The sequence below is a fragment of the Papaver somniferum genome, chromosome 3 (genome assembly GCF_003573695.1).
Source record: "Papaver somniferum cultivar HN1 chromosome 3, ASM357369v1, whole genome shotgun sequence".
In the NCBI taxonomy this organism is placed as follows: domain Eukaryota; kingdom Viridiplantae; phylum Streptophyta; class Magnoliopsida; order Ranunculales; family Papaveraceae; genus Papaver; species Papaver somniferum.
The window spans coordinates 81,806,957-81,820,441 of NC_039360.1; the positions used below are offsets into that span (position 1 = coordinate 81,806,957).

General features: G+C 34.0%; 1 long non-coding RNA gene across 1 annotated transcript; it reads right to left on the reverse strand.

The window, feature by feature from the left end:
- On the reverse strand, positions 1 to 3,137 carry LOC113356654. Its single transcript, XR_003363080.1, has 2 exons — positions 1,493 to 3,137; positions 1 to 196 (listed from the first exon to the last, which is right to left on the reverse strand). It is a non-coding gene; the product is annotated as an uncharacterized LOC113356654 (long non-coding RNA).
- Between the last annotated feature and the right edge of the window lie 10,348 nt (positions 3,138 to 13,485).

Below are 13,485 nucleotides of genomic sequence, written 5' to 3' on the forward strand. Positions count from 1 at the left end.
TTAACCCAAGAGCTATCCCCACTCAGAAATATATATATACAATAACTCCTCTCCAATGATACATATTCAATAGTTAGTTTATTTACAAAAAAATATAAACACCAAATAAAATATAGCGGAAGCAATCTAAATAACGTAATCAACTCCTCGAAGCTTTCGCTGCGCAACTCTGATACATCTTGATCTGTCTCTGAAACTGAAAGTGGGAATGGGTGAGTACAACCACCATACCAAGTAGGAATAACATTTAACTTTCACACATTCATTGGAAATGATTTGAAAACAATACTTGTTTTCCCTAAACATTAAACAAAAAAAATTCACATAGGGAAACAATCATGTAGATGGATCTAACTCCTTCCAAATAATTACTAATAATGGTGACTCGTCCCGCACCTAGATAGCTATATGGTGAACTCGTCCCACCACCTAGTTATTGCAATAAAAGTAAGTAGGTATGAATGAAGGAGCAGTATCCTATATACCACAGATGGAAAATCTCATTTCCAAACGAACAAATGAAAATTCTTATTTCCGAACAATTTTCATGAAGACAAACAAAGCATTACAATTCCTTTCCAAGCAATGGAAAGTTTAAAAGAAATCAACAGTACTTTCGAAATTTTAAATAAAACAATGCATGGGATACACAACCAGATAATGAATAAATTTGTTAAACTTAAACTTTTCTAACGAAAACAACAATAATCACAAAAGAGCTAAATGTAAATTCCCACCTCTTTTGATGACAAGCCACGCCTACCTCGAGATCCACGATCCATTGGTTCATCATTTGAATCGATCGTTGTTAATAACTAACTGTTAATCACACAAGAACTCTAAGATTCTAGCCATAATAGCCACCCAAGAATCATACAGTTTTATCTAATGGTTCTAGGCCCATTTAAGGTTCTACACATCTTCGTTATCCATCTCTTGCATATTTAAAGGTTTAATAATTCAATTACGTTGTTTCTCTAGTCCACTAGATAAGTCTTAATAATATCTACAACTTTGTAGAAGAAACCAAAGGCTAATTCAGACCATAAGTGGTCCAAACACTAAATAAGATTGATGGCCCTAAGCCCAATCCCATGGACCCGATCAGGCACGACCCACTAGTGCGGCCCACTACACAAGACCTGACCCAATTGGGTCAATCCAACGGTCGCTGACGGTCAAATGGGTCAACTAACATTCCAGATCCAGTCAAGTCCAGGGTAAACGGTCAAAGAGTCAAAACTAGTGACTCAGTGGGTCAAACCCGATTCGACTCAGTCAGATGGACTAAGTCAGCTAAAGTCAGATACATGACTAGGCTGAATGGCACAAGGCCAAAACATTTGAACATGCCAGAGCCATTGCTCAGGCCAAAGAACACTAATGCACATACATTGTGCAACCCCAAAACTCTTAACTATAATTTCAAATAACAATACATTGAAAAAAAAAATAACTTCACAAGTACATTCTTAATCACAAACCAGCTTACCTGCAATTGCAGTTACAATCTCCCACTGGAGAGATTCAATTCAGCACAAGCTAATTCAGATTCATCTTCTAATCTACACTCCATATGCTAACTACAGTTGCAGCCCAACACAACTAATAACTGAACCACCACTCCTTAGACCTGAACTCCACATATCTTTCATTTCCCCAACTTACACACTTCATCGTTCAACTTAAATCTTCCCTGTCACGTACATCAATACCAAATTACTACCTCAGATCAATTCAAACCCATATCATAAACACAAACACACTACCATCTCAATATACTAATCTGATTAAGCTCAATTTGTATCTCAACCCAATACAATCAGTTAAGCAACATCAGCACCACCATTTGTTCCATACAAACTAACCTCAGTTCATTCATATCTTCGCTGAATCTCATCCATTCTAACTCATTTGAATCCTGCCTAAACAATCTGCAACACTACCACAACTCCATGCAATCACACTGTCACTGCATACCACTAACTCAGCACTACAATATTTGTTACTCAAAATCCATATGTACAATCAAATTCTATAAACTGCAGCCATCTAATACATAGCCTTCAGAGTTCCAGCACACATACATTCAATTCAAGAAGAACTTCACATCAATCACATATACAAACTTATTCTACAACAACAGTTCCATTTCAACCATACCAACTAAACTTAATTTCATCTTTTATGAATTCTTACCAACCCTGTTATCATTCTAATTCATTACATCCTGTAAATACCTCCACCAGTTACATTAGTTTCAGCATCTCCAATTCATATCCATCTCAGGTCTTAGATTCGTCAACGATTAGGAAAAACAACTAACAGAACCCAATAACTCTGTAACTTAACTTCATAAGCATTCACATATTCTCAATAATGAACATGAACCAATTCTACTGATAAGAACATTATTTACCTCAATATAGATTCATTCCAGCAAATTGAGATCAATTCCCCTTTCTTGCTTGACTTGATCCAACAGGCCATCTTAAGACAGCAACAAATCTACCAGTTCGGTTTAATCAACCACAAAACAACAATAGCTTAAACATCTTCTTACTGATATAATCGATCCCTAGCTTTCATCAGCAACACTAGTTCTCAACCAAAACCTAATTAAATTGCCAAACCTTCATTAAAAACAGAACCAAACCTAACTTCAACAATCTCAAATTAATCTTGTTCTTCATAACATATTCTAAAAACCCATCCTTAATCATCCAGTTTCATATTCAATTTCGTCTAAATCCCCTAATCAAGTCCACTCTTTTCAGAAATCCTAACCTTTCAGTTCTCATCAAAATCACTTCTAAACTTCAATTAAAAGATAACCCTTTGTTCTTCCATCAATCATAACTCTAAATTTCATCCTTAAAATATTCAGAACCTAAATCAAATTTATAGCCCTAACTTAGATCGTCTCAGATTCGAACCCCAACTGTTTTACTTCACACCCAACAACCAAACTATCTTCCTCATCGTCTAACGGTATCATTGAATAAACTTCATTAATTGATTCTCTCAAATTAATTCTCGGAATCGCCAAAGGCGAGAAGCAGAATAAGAAAAAGAAGAAGATGAAGAACAGGGGAAGAAAGAAGAGACGAGATGAAGAATAATGAGAAAGAAGAAAAGAGAATGTGTCTCTCCTAGGGCTGCACAACGGGTAGGGTGGGTAGGATATGGCCTATACCCGCCACCCTACCCGTTTACTGGCGGGTAAGAAAATTTTTACCCGCCACCCTACCCGTCACTAAACGGGTAAGATCCTACCCAACCCATTCTCTGGCGGGTCGGGTAGGGTAGGGTGGCGGGTATAACCGTCTATATCACCTGCAATACACAGCAACAGAGCCTGCTCCTGCCATCTCAACAGAGCCTCAACCCCAAGTATAAACATGTAAAGAAGACCAATGGACATGCGAAACACAGCAATGATGCTAATAGACCAACGATGAATTTAGAAACAAAAGCATAACCATAAAAAATGTACAAACAAAAGTATTCTCAAGAAAAGAGTTGTATTCTTCATATAACAGTATCATCACCAAAAGCTCTTCATATTGACCTTCTTCTTCAATCATCATCTACGATGATGGAATAAGTACTAAGATCACCAAATAAATCTGCATACAAGTTATCTCTTGTTAGATTCAGTCATAATAGTGAACGATTTGATTCAAAGTTCAGTCATAATACCAACATCAAGTAAGAGATATCACAACATCCTACTATGGAATACAATATCACAACAAGTTCAGACTTTTGGTTCAGTCACAATATCAAGTAATATCACAATATCAAGTGTTGTTTTAAAGATATTTATAAGTATACACATGCATAAGCTTTCCAAATTTTAGTGAAATATCACATTGCTGCTCTCGACAATTTCTGATATCAGATGTGAGTAACAATACTAATCTGGAGCTGGCAAAATTAGACTTCAACACATGCCAAGAACAGCATCAGCTCGAGTGGCTCAACGTACAAAAGTAAGCAACTAAAGTTGTGACAAATTATCAACTGAGCATGGTAGCGTGTTTCCGTTTAACATGCAAGTTCCTTGACTAGAAATGGAAAGTTCTAAACAACATTCAAACTTCCACCAGTACTTCCCATAAAGAAGCAAAAATGGATACAGACAGATAAAGAAAATGCCAACTAAGTCAAGGAACTACAGGAATCACTGCCAAGAGCTTACAAAAGGTCTGGTGGAGGTGCAATCCCCAAGGCTGAGGATAACTTTGACAGTCACAAGTAATAGGTTAACGGACACATATTCACCACTACATTTACTAAATTAACCATGAAAAACTCTGACACGCCTCCTCACTATAGGTAGCTAGTTAACACAGCATCATCTCACAGAAAGCCAGCTAATTTCAAGTCCTCTGAGCTTACACAAAACAATTGAACCAGAAGACTACCAACATATTCCTTTAACCCAAAACCCTATATGCCTTGTCCATCACATTAACCAGAAGTCCTCTGAGCTTATGTAAAAGTCAACTACAATGGTTTGTATAGAACTAAATTCCTTAAGAAAAGCAAACAAAATCTCACATTTACCCCAAAAAAAGCAAACATAGTGAAGACAGATTAAGAAAAGCAAACAAAAGAGTAAGGAAACCCAAATGTAGGAAAGTTGTATACCTGATTCTAAGACGTCATCCTCCTTCTCTTCAGCTCCAAATGTAGATGGATCCATATCAATCGGTGTCCTTAACCAGTTTTGTAGGAGAATCAATGCTTCCACAGTTCGGGGTTTTAAAGAACTTCGGAAATGACCAAGTATTCGCTTTCCAGTACTGAAAGCAGATTCACTTGCAACTGAAGAGACGGGAATAGCAAGTATATCTCTTGCTATAAGTGATAGAATATCAAATCTTGCAGCATTGATTTTCCACCAAGTGAGTATATCAAACTTCGAACCATTTTTGTTGTCTTTTGTTGGTGAGTAAATCTGTTCCGATAAGTATCTGTCCACCTCTGATTTGTCAACATCCTCCGTTATAGATAACTGTGTTTTACGTTCTTCTCTATGGGCCTTATGTCTTCTCTTTCTATGTGACGTAGAACTACAACTCTCTTGACCAGTGTCGAGGAGAGACTCTCTCCTCGACACGTCTTGGTGATAAGGCCACCTGCCCATCATAAAGGCACCCAACCAAAAGATAATGGCAGACCTTCGGTGCTCATAGAAGATAACTCGGCTTCCTTGATAAGTCTGAGTGTGAAATGACCATTTTACCCTTCACACAACTCAGATGATATCTTATTCGTCTAGTGTTCGAATGACACGTTCAAGTAGTCCATTCTACGTAACTTTTCGACATCTATCTAATGATACTAGGTTCGTGTCGTTGTTAGATTAGTTCCTATTAATTAGCGTTCGTGTTAAACTAATCGAGTTATTATCTACTAAGACGTCTCTTGATCATCGCTAGACCAGTCAAATAACGTTGACGAGCTTGAGGGTCTTTACATTCTCCCCACCTTATACATTTTCGTCCTCGAAAATAAAATCATCCTTATAGTATTCAAAACTCCCCACCTTATAGAATAATTCCATCTCTTGTTTAAACGCAAACAACATAAAACAAAGCACAAACCTAAATGGCTTTCTAGAACTAAAATTTGTGGCTCTAGGTTCAATTATACTAATTTCCATTTCAATAAGTCACTGGTTTTAATTTCGAGAGAAAAATACTTTATAAATAAGTTTCTAAGTAAAATTTGGGATCTATCAGTCCACTAAAAGAAACAAGTCTCCCTTCAATGCCTAGTGATACAAGAATGCAGTTGCCCTGTCTAGCTTCATGACTCCTGACAATGCCTACCTATGTAACAAGTATCATCCGAACACATCAGAATTACCAACCTCACTATTTTCCCAGTGTTGGATTAACTAAATATTAATTTATTAAAATTAAGTAATTCTCTAAACTATTATCGTAGTCGATGTAAGTCTTATAAATTTACTTCGCAAAATATATAAATAGTCTTCAGCTTTTAAAATAATTTAATCATCAAAATTTGTTTTATTTATTTCTTTTACCAATATAAGAAATCTGAATTCGATGTTACTTCAATTTAGAATATATGATGGTTTTAACTTTGCTGTAATACTATATATAATTTTTAAATTCATGTACTATTTAAGAATAACTTAATGTTTTAACCATTATCTAAATGTTACTGTTATTATTTCCAATGTATCTATTTGTTTATTTCACTATGTGACCTGATATAAATTAGCAACCGCTAACAATTTTTCCGTAATTATTTGGTCTTAATACTTTATTATTATTACTAGAACTTCACCTGTGCCGTAACGGCACGGCCTTCATAAAAAGTAAAATGTCAGTTTTAACTGTTGTAATTTTTTTGTTGGATATATATAATGACAACATTTTTTGATGTTTTTTTTTGTGAGAATTGCTAGGTTGACCATAATAGCTGTCTCGAAGAAACCTCCGAGAGAAACATGTAGTGGGACAAACTGAAAACCTTTGCTATCTAAATAGTAGATTATTACCCTATCATCCTTGAATTCTTCTAACCAGCTTATTTTCACATTAAAAAGATCAACCACAACTTCAATTTTCACATTAAAAAAATCAACCATAACTTCCATAACAGTTTAGTTGTGTCTTACGACATAAAATAAGAATTGTCCACTACCTGATTACCACACTGACCACCTGCACTTCCACCACCATTATCTCCTCACCGTCGTCACCAGCTTCCATTGACCACCACCTACAAATACCACCCGACTGATATGATTATTAACGAATTTATTATTTATTTAATAAAAGTATCTATGAAGATAATCATAAAACATTTAAAACATTAACGAAAAATTTAATAATGAAACTATATTTATTTAATGATGAATATTTAATGTTGCAAATGTTAAAGTGGGAGATTTTCTTTTCCCTAGGTTAGGAACTTAGGGTTGTCATTCAAAAATAGGTTGGCACCCATCTTGGTGTAAAGCTCCCATCCAATTTCTTGTAATATGTTCCACTCTCCACTGTACTCTTTCCCACTAAGGGAAAATCTGTTTAAAAATTATAAGACACTTATAATGAAAAATTAATAAAATATTAAGTGAAAGTTAATTTATAAAGATAATTATAAGATATTTATGATGTAAAAAGATATTTATAGTGTAAGATTAATGAAAGTTTATTTATGAAGATAATCATAAGATATTTATAATGTAGGATTAATAAAATATTTATTATGAGAAATTATTGATATACAACTATGATGTAAACCACAACAACTGTTGATTTAACTTTTCCCTAAACAAATCTTGTCCACTCTTTATCTTTCCATAATGGCAAGGGTGTTATATAAATTACGTATAATCATGTTAGATTATTTATTGAAAATAACTTCTAGTCAAATTATTCTGTACTTTGAAGTATAAGCCCGAAGAACAGAGGCTTTTGTATACGTGTAAGATTATTTTGTAAATACCAATCTATTATTAAATTATAATGTGTAATCTGAATAACCTTATAACTTTCTCTCTAAGTTTATATATCAAGATGAAATCAAAATTCTATTTCTTCTAATGTCTAAACCTAGACAAAAAAGTTCTGAATAAATGAAACCCCGACGACATGTGATGGCCAAATTTTCATAACCTGGATAATCACAAAATACATGCACCCCTAAATTTCAACCATGAGGTTATTGTAATCAATAAGGTTATCTTTGGAAATGTAGGCTTCAGCTAAATATACAATACAACAAATAATATTCAAGGAAATGATAGAAATTCTAAAATCATACATGAAACAATATATATATATATATGGGAAGGCAGGTTTGTTATTTTCAGTTGATCAAATTTTTCCATTTTGATTTTGATTTTGAGATGAGAATAAAAGAATATGTAATGGATTTTTCTCAAATAAACGTGTATTCATGGGATTGACAGAAACCGTGAATTTACCAATTGGAAGGAAAAATCAGGACCGGTCTTTATCTTCTTAATTTAGCGAAGCTTCATTGTATAATACAATACAAAGAAATAGACAGAAAAGTATGCATACCTAGGGTACATCCCTTACCATAATGACATCTCCCGATAATAAGTAAATTTTTGTCTATTGATTTTACCTTGTGCCCGATTGTTTGTAGTAATTATATAACATGACAATTTTTGGTTTATTTTATTTTTTTGATCTTTCACGTATTTTAATCGAGATTATTTTATTAGTAAGACGATCAACCACAACTTCTAATTTATATTGTTACTCATTTTGTAGCGACAAAAAATTAACGTAGCCTATTGCTACTCACCAACCGCCGCCACCACTACAAAACCATCTAATACCATCTATTTCTCCACCACAACCGCCGCGTCCTCCCGTTGGCCGTTTGTAGTACCTCTAATTTTAAATCACACACATCAGGAGTAAAGTTTTGATTGAACAAACATAGGTTGTTAATTAATTTATTAAATTATATTTTTTATTGTTATATACTTTGTTGTTCTATTGCAATAAATTTTATTTTAAACCGTTTTTGAATCAAGATGAAACCAAAATCTTATTTCTACTAAGTCTAAACAAATATGAACGAAAAATTGGTTCTTGAGAAAATCTCACATTTCTAGACCAAAAAGTTTTGAATAGATTGAAACCCCGACGACCTGTGATAGCCAAATTTTCATAATCTGGCTAATCACAAATTTTTTTAGCCAAATTTTCATATTTTCACAAAATATGATATCTGTTTTTATCAATCGTGATGACCAACTACATCTTTCACGATACAATGTTGCATGTGTTGTGAATATACAGAACTAATAATGTTCACGACTATTCACCAACATCACCACCATAAAACCACCCTTCGGCATTATTTTTTCCACCACCACTGATATTATCGCCTCCACCGCCACCGCTTCTACCAGTCACTATTTCTTCCACTAATCTCTATTGATATAATTTTTATTAAAATTATTTATTAATATAAAAATACATATTTATTAGATAATTAAGAGGACATTAGATGATGAAAATTTAATAAATTATTCATTATGAGAGATTAATGAGACACTAATTAATAAAATACTCATAATGATTAATTTTAATCAAAGCAAACCACAACCATGGATTTAGCTTTCCCAAAAATAAAGCCGGACCACTCTTTAACTTGTCTAAATTGTCCAAACTATGCTTTATAAGGGAGATAACATTTCTTATTTCTTAAGCCGACAAAAGCTAAATGTTAATTTGTTTAAACTTAAGTGAGAAAATTTTATTTATGCTTTAAATGTGTAGTTTATGCTTTAAGTTGTCCAACCATTTCTCAATAAAATTTCCATAACCATAAACTACACATATATCCAACTTATTCTCACATTAAAAAATTCTCACATTAAATAAATTATGATGAGCGGTGGGGATGGCGATTGGTCTTTTTCAAGTTGTTGTAAGAAAAGAAAGTAACCCTAATCTCCTAAGAGAGCTTTCCAAAAATAGTGGAGGTTTTCTTTTTTTATTTTTCTTTCTCAAAAGTCCATGATCATCATTTTTCTTTCCAAAATTATGGAAACCCAAAACTAGGGATACTATTAATAAGTACTCATTTTTGGATAAGGGGATTTTACAATCTTCCTCCTAAAAGAAAAGGATTACGTCCCCGAAATCGATCAACATTTACTAATCTAAAATTCAAAAAGTACCTTACTGTGGTCCAATTAGCCAGCTAACTGTGTGTTAGCATACTAAATGTTCGCATCGACATTTCCCAGTATATATACCTAGCTAAGCAATATAAATGCAACCCCTCGGTCATTGCATTTTTCCCATGCAAAGCAACACACTTGCGACCCCTAGGTCATCACAATAATAATTTAGGGAAATTCTAGCCAACCACGCAAAGCACAGAACAATCAACACTCATCATTAATTCAAAAATAAGCGAAACATAAAATGCCGGTTGTGAAAAGAAAGTACCTCCATCTCGACAGCTTGTTCACCACCACCACGAGGTAACAAAGCATTCATTCGGGGTTGATCTCTCCCTAGTGGTACTTCACGACCTTTCCCATTATTCACAACTCCGGTCTTGTTTTTATTTGGACAGTCTGGAGATTTATGTCCATGTTCTCCGCATTTGTAACACAGCCGTCTAAAAACATAACGTTTCTCTTCTTCCATGATTCTTAGTGGATGAGGTGCTTGATTTGCTACACCATGATTAGTGGTTTGCTCATCTTCTCGTGGCTTCTTCCAACTATTCCTTCCATCTTCATTAGGTCTTTCATTTCTCTTAGGTTCTACTTTCTTTTTTCTAGCCTCTTGGATTTTTAAGCAATGTGCCCTACCACAGTTCACCACCTTGGCATAAGTATCAAAACTGGGGTTCCCAATGATGTGTCGAGCAATCCCATTATGCAATCCACTCAAAAACCTTTCAATCTTGTCTTTTTCAGTAGGAATAAGATGAGCAGCAAATATCGACAAACGATCAAATTCGCACTCGTATTCGACCACTAACTGATTTTCCTTTTGCTCTATTCCCTCAAATTGTCTAATCATAGCTTGACGCTCGGCCGAGTGAAAATAGTGTGTAAGGAACAAATCTTTGAATCTTGTCCTAGTAACCTCCATGGCATCAACCTAGTCTTAAGCAATATCAAAATGAATTATCTAGAATTATCCCATTTACAAATATAACTCTGAAACTTTCCCACTCCCCTGATTTACTTCAACTCGAGTTTCTAGCCAAATCTAGCCCAATAAAATACCCAAAAAATCCTTGTATATCCATAACAGATCCATTCGATGAATATCAGCGTTTGAATCTCGTTAATATCCTTCCAAACTTCCAACCTTAATTCTGCCAAGGAGAAAGACCATATTTCCCGCCAACTTTCAGAATTTGAAAAGGTAGGGGATGAGTTCCCCTTAACCACTGGTGGGGTGCGAATAACAATGTAAGTGCCCCTTAGTAACTTGGGTACCCCTTATCCACTGCCGGGTTCCCTTTAACAATTCTTCTGGGATGTAAATATAACTTTTCTATGGCGTCTCCAACATACTTCCGAGGTGCCTGTAGTGCGTCTTCTGGGTGTCTTTATTAGTTTTCTCCTAGGATCACTTTTCGAGTCAATTTCTCCGCAAAAGCTTATTTATCCAAACCACCCACAAAGACATAAAATATCCATCTCCCTTATAAAGCATAGTTTGGACAACTTAGGAAAGATAAAGAGCGGTCAGGATTCATTCTTGGCAAAGCTAAATCCATGGCTCTAGTTGTTCACATCGTTATTGAAACGGTAAAGTGACAATTGCTAATGAAAGTATATTTATTTATAATACAATGACTTGGATAAATGAGTTAGTATTTATTTGTGTTATTCGGATTGTAAAAACATACGATGTAATATGTATTGTAGAGTCCATTCTGAGTTTTAATCTTTTTGGACCATTTTTAAAGGGGACAAAATCAACAAGAATCTTGACATTGTTAATACGTACACAATTATTTATGGGACGAATGGGTTCGAGTGTTGTAAATTTTTTTAACTTATATAGTTCGATATTTTGGTTTTACGCGGTCACTAAAATAAGGGAGATGCACAAGGGAAATACCGTTTCAAATGATTGATAATATTTTTTTTGTCTTCGCAAACTATAAACATATCAAATATCGTTGGTTTTTTGTGGAAGAGTATGTGAAAAATAATTATGATAGGGTACGGCTCGGGAAGAGACATTATTTGGGAGAATGTCAAACTATCAAACATACTGGAAGGAATCATATATGAGTACATGATAAAAGATTAGTGGACTGAAGAATAAAAATATCTATTAATTTTCCCTTCACTTTTTGTAATGACAAGTAAACTCATAATTAATAAAAATACTAAATTTAATATCCAGATGAAAATTATGCCCGTGCCGTTTCGGCACGGGTAGATTTGTCTAGAACTTCATCCGTCGTAACGGCACGACCTCTGTAGTAAATAAAAAAATTGTGTCAATTTTAATCTTTGTCATTTTTTTGTTGGATCTATATAAAATGACAATTATCCTTCATGTGTTTTTAATTTTTATGTTTTCTTTCCGAGAATTGCTAGGTTGACCCAAATATTTATCTCAAAAAAATCACTGGGCGAAACATGTAGTGAGACCAACAGAAAACCTTTACTATCTCTATCGTCGCTGGGTTTTTCAGGGGTTGTTTTTCGGAAAAAATTGTGGTCAGAATGTATAATTGTTTCTTTTGCATTAACAACCATCTTATTTTCTCATTAAGAAAATCAACCACAACTTCCATAATAAAATGTTACTTATGTCTTAACGACATAAAATAAACATTGCCACTAACACACTGAGCACCTGCACTACCATCACCAAAACCACTCATCACCACAACCTTTTCCACCACCAAACATATTGTTACCGGCACCATGCACCACTTCTCACAAAGACCACCCCAATCATCCGTAATGATTATTAACAAATTTATTATTTAGTTAATGAAAATATATTTCATTTATAATGAGACATTAATAAAATATTTATTATGTGAAGTTAATGATACAATAATGATGTAAACAACCACAACCATTCATATATCTTTTCCCTAAACAAATCTCAACTGTTCTGTATCTTGCCTAACTTGTCTATATGCAAAATTTAAATTAATACGCAGAAAAATAATTTTACAGTTTTTTTGGTATGGATGCAAAATAAAACATTATTTAGAGTTTACATGTAAATATTTTTTAGATGTAAAAAAGGGTTAGGGTCCAGCTTGTCGCTCGGCTACCAATCAAATCAGTGTAAATGTTTGTTCTTTTGTTTTCTAATAAAGCCTTCTGAGGCATTTTTTTTTGCAAAATAATTTTTCAATTATAACCGCGCTTTATACTGGTTTGGTATCTAACTTTCAAAATGAGCTTGGTTTCCTTATAGTCCTCAACCGTTCATTTTTTTTCATGTCCGGCCCCACAAATATTTTCCCATAATATTTATTTTAATTTAAATTTTTTTAAAGAATAAAAGAGAAATAAATTTTAAAACTAACATCAAACAATTTTTTTATCAAGGGTAACTAAGTAATTTATCTACCTTATGACACATTTCCCATCCCACTACCACTACTTCTTCCAACACCACCACCATTAACGTCATCACTCCACCACTCCCGTCCAATATCCACCACCATTATCCCCACCGCTGATCCACCACCCCTGTCCGCCATTACAACCAATAGTAATGTCCACTTTTTCAATATAATATAAATTTATCATGTACTATATCAATGAAAGTATTATTTTAAATTTAAAAAGATAAAAAATAAAAGAAAAACAAATTTAAAAATTAATATCAAACAAAAAAATAAACTAAGGTAACTTAGTAATTTATCTACTTTAGGACACATTTGTCATACCACTACCACTTCTTCTTCCAACACCACCACCGTTAACGTCATCACTTC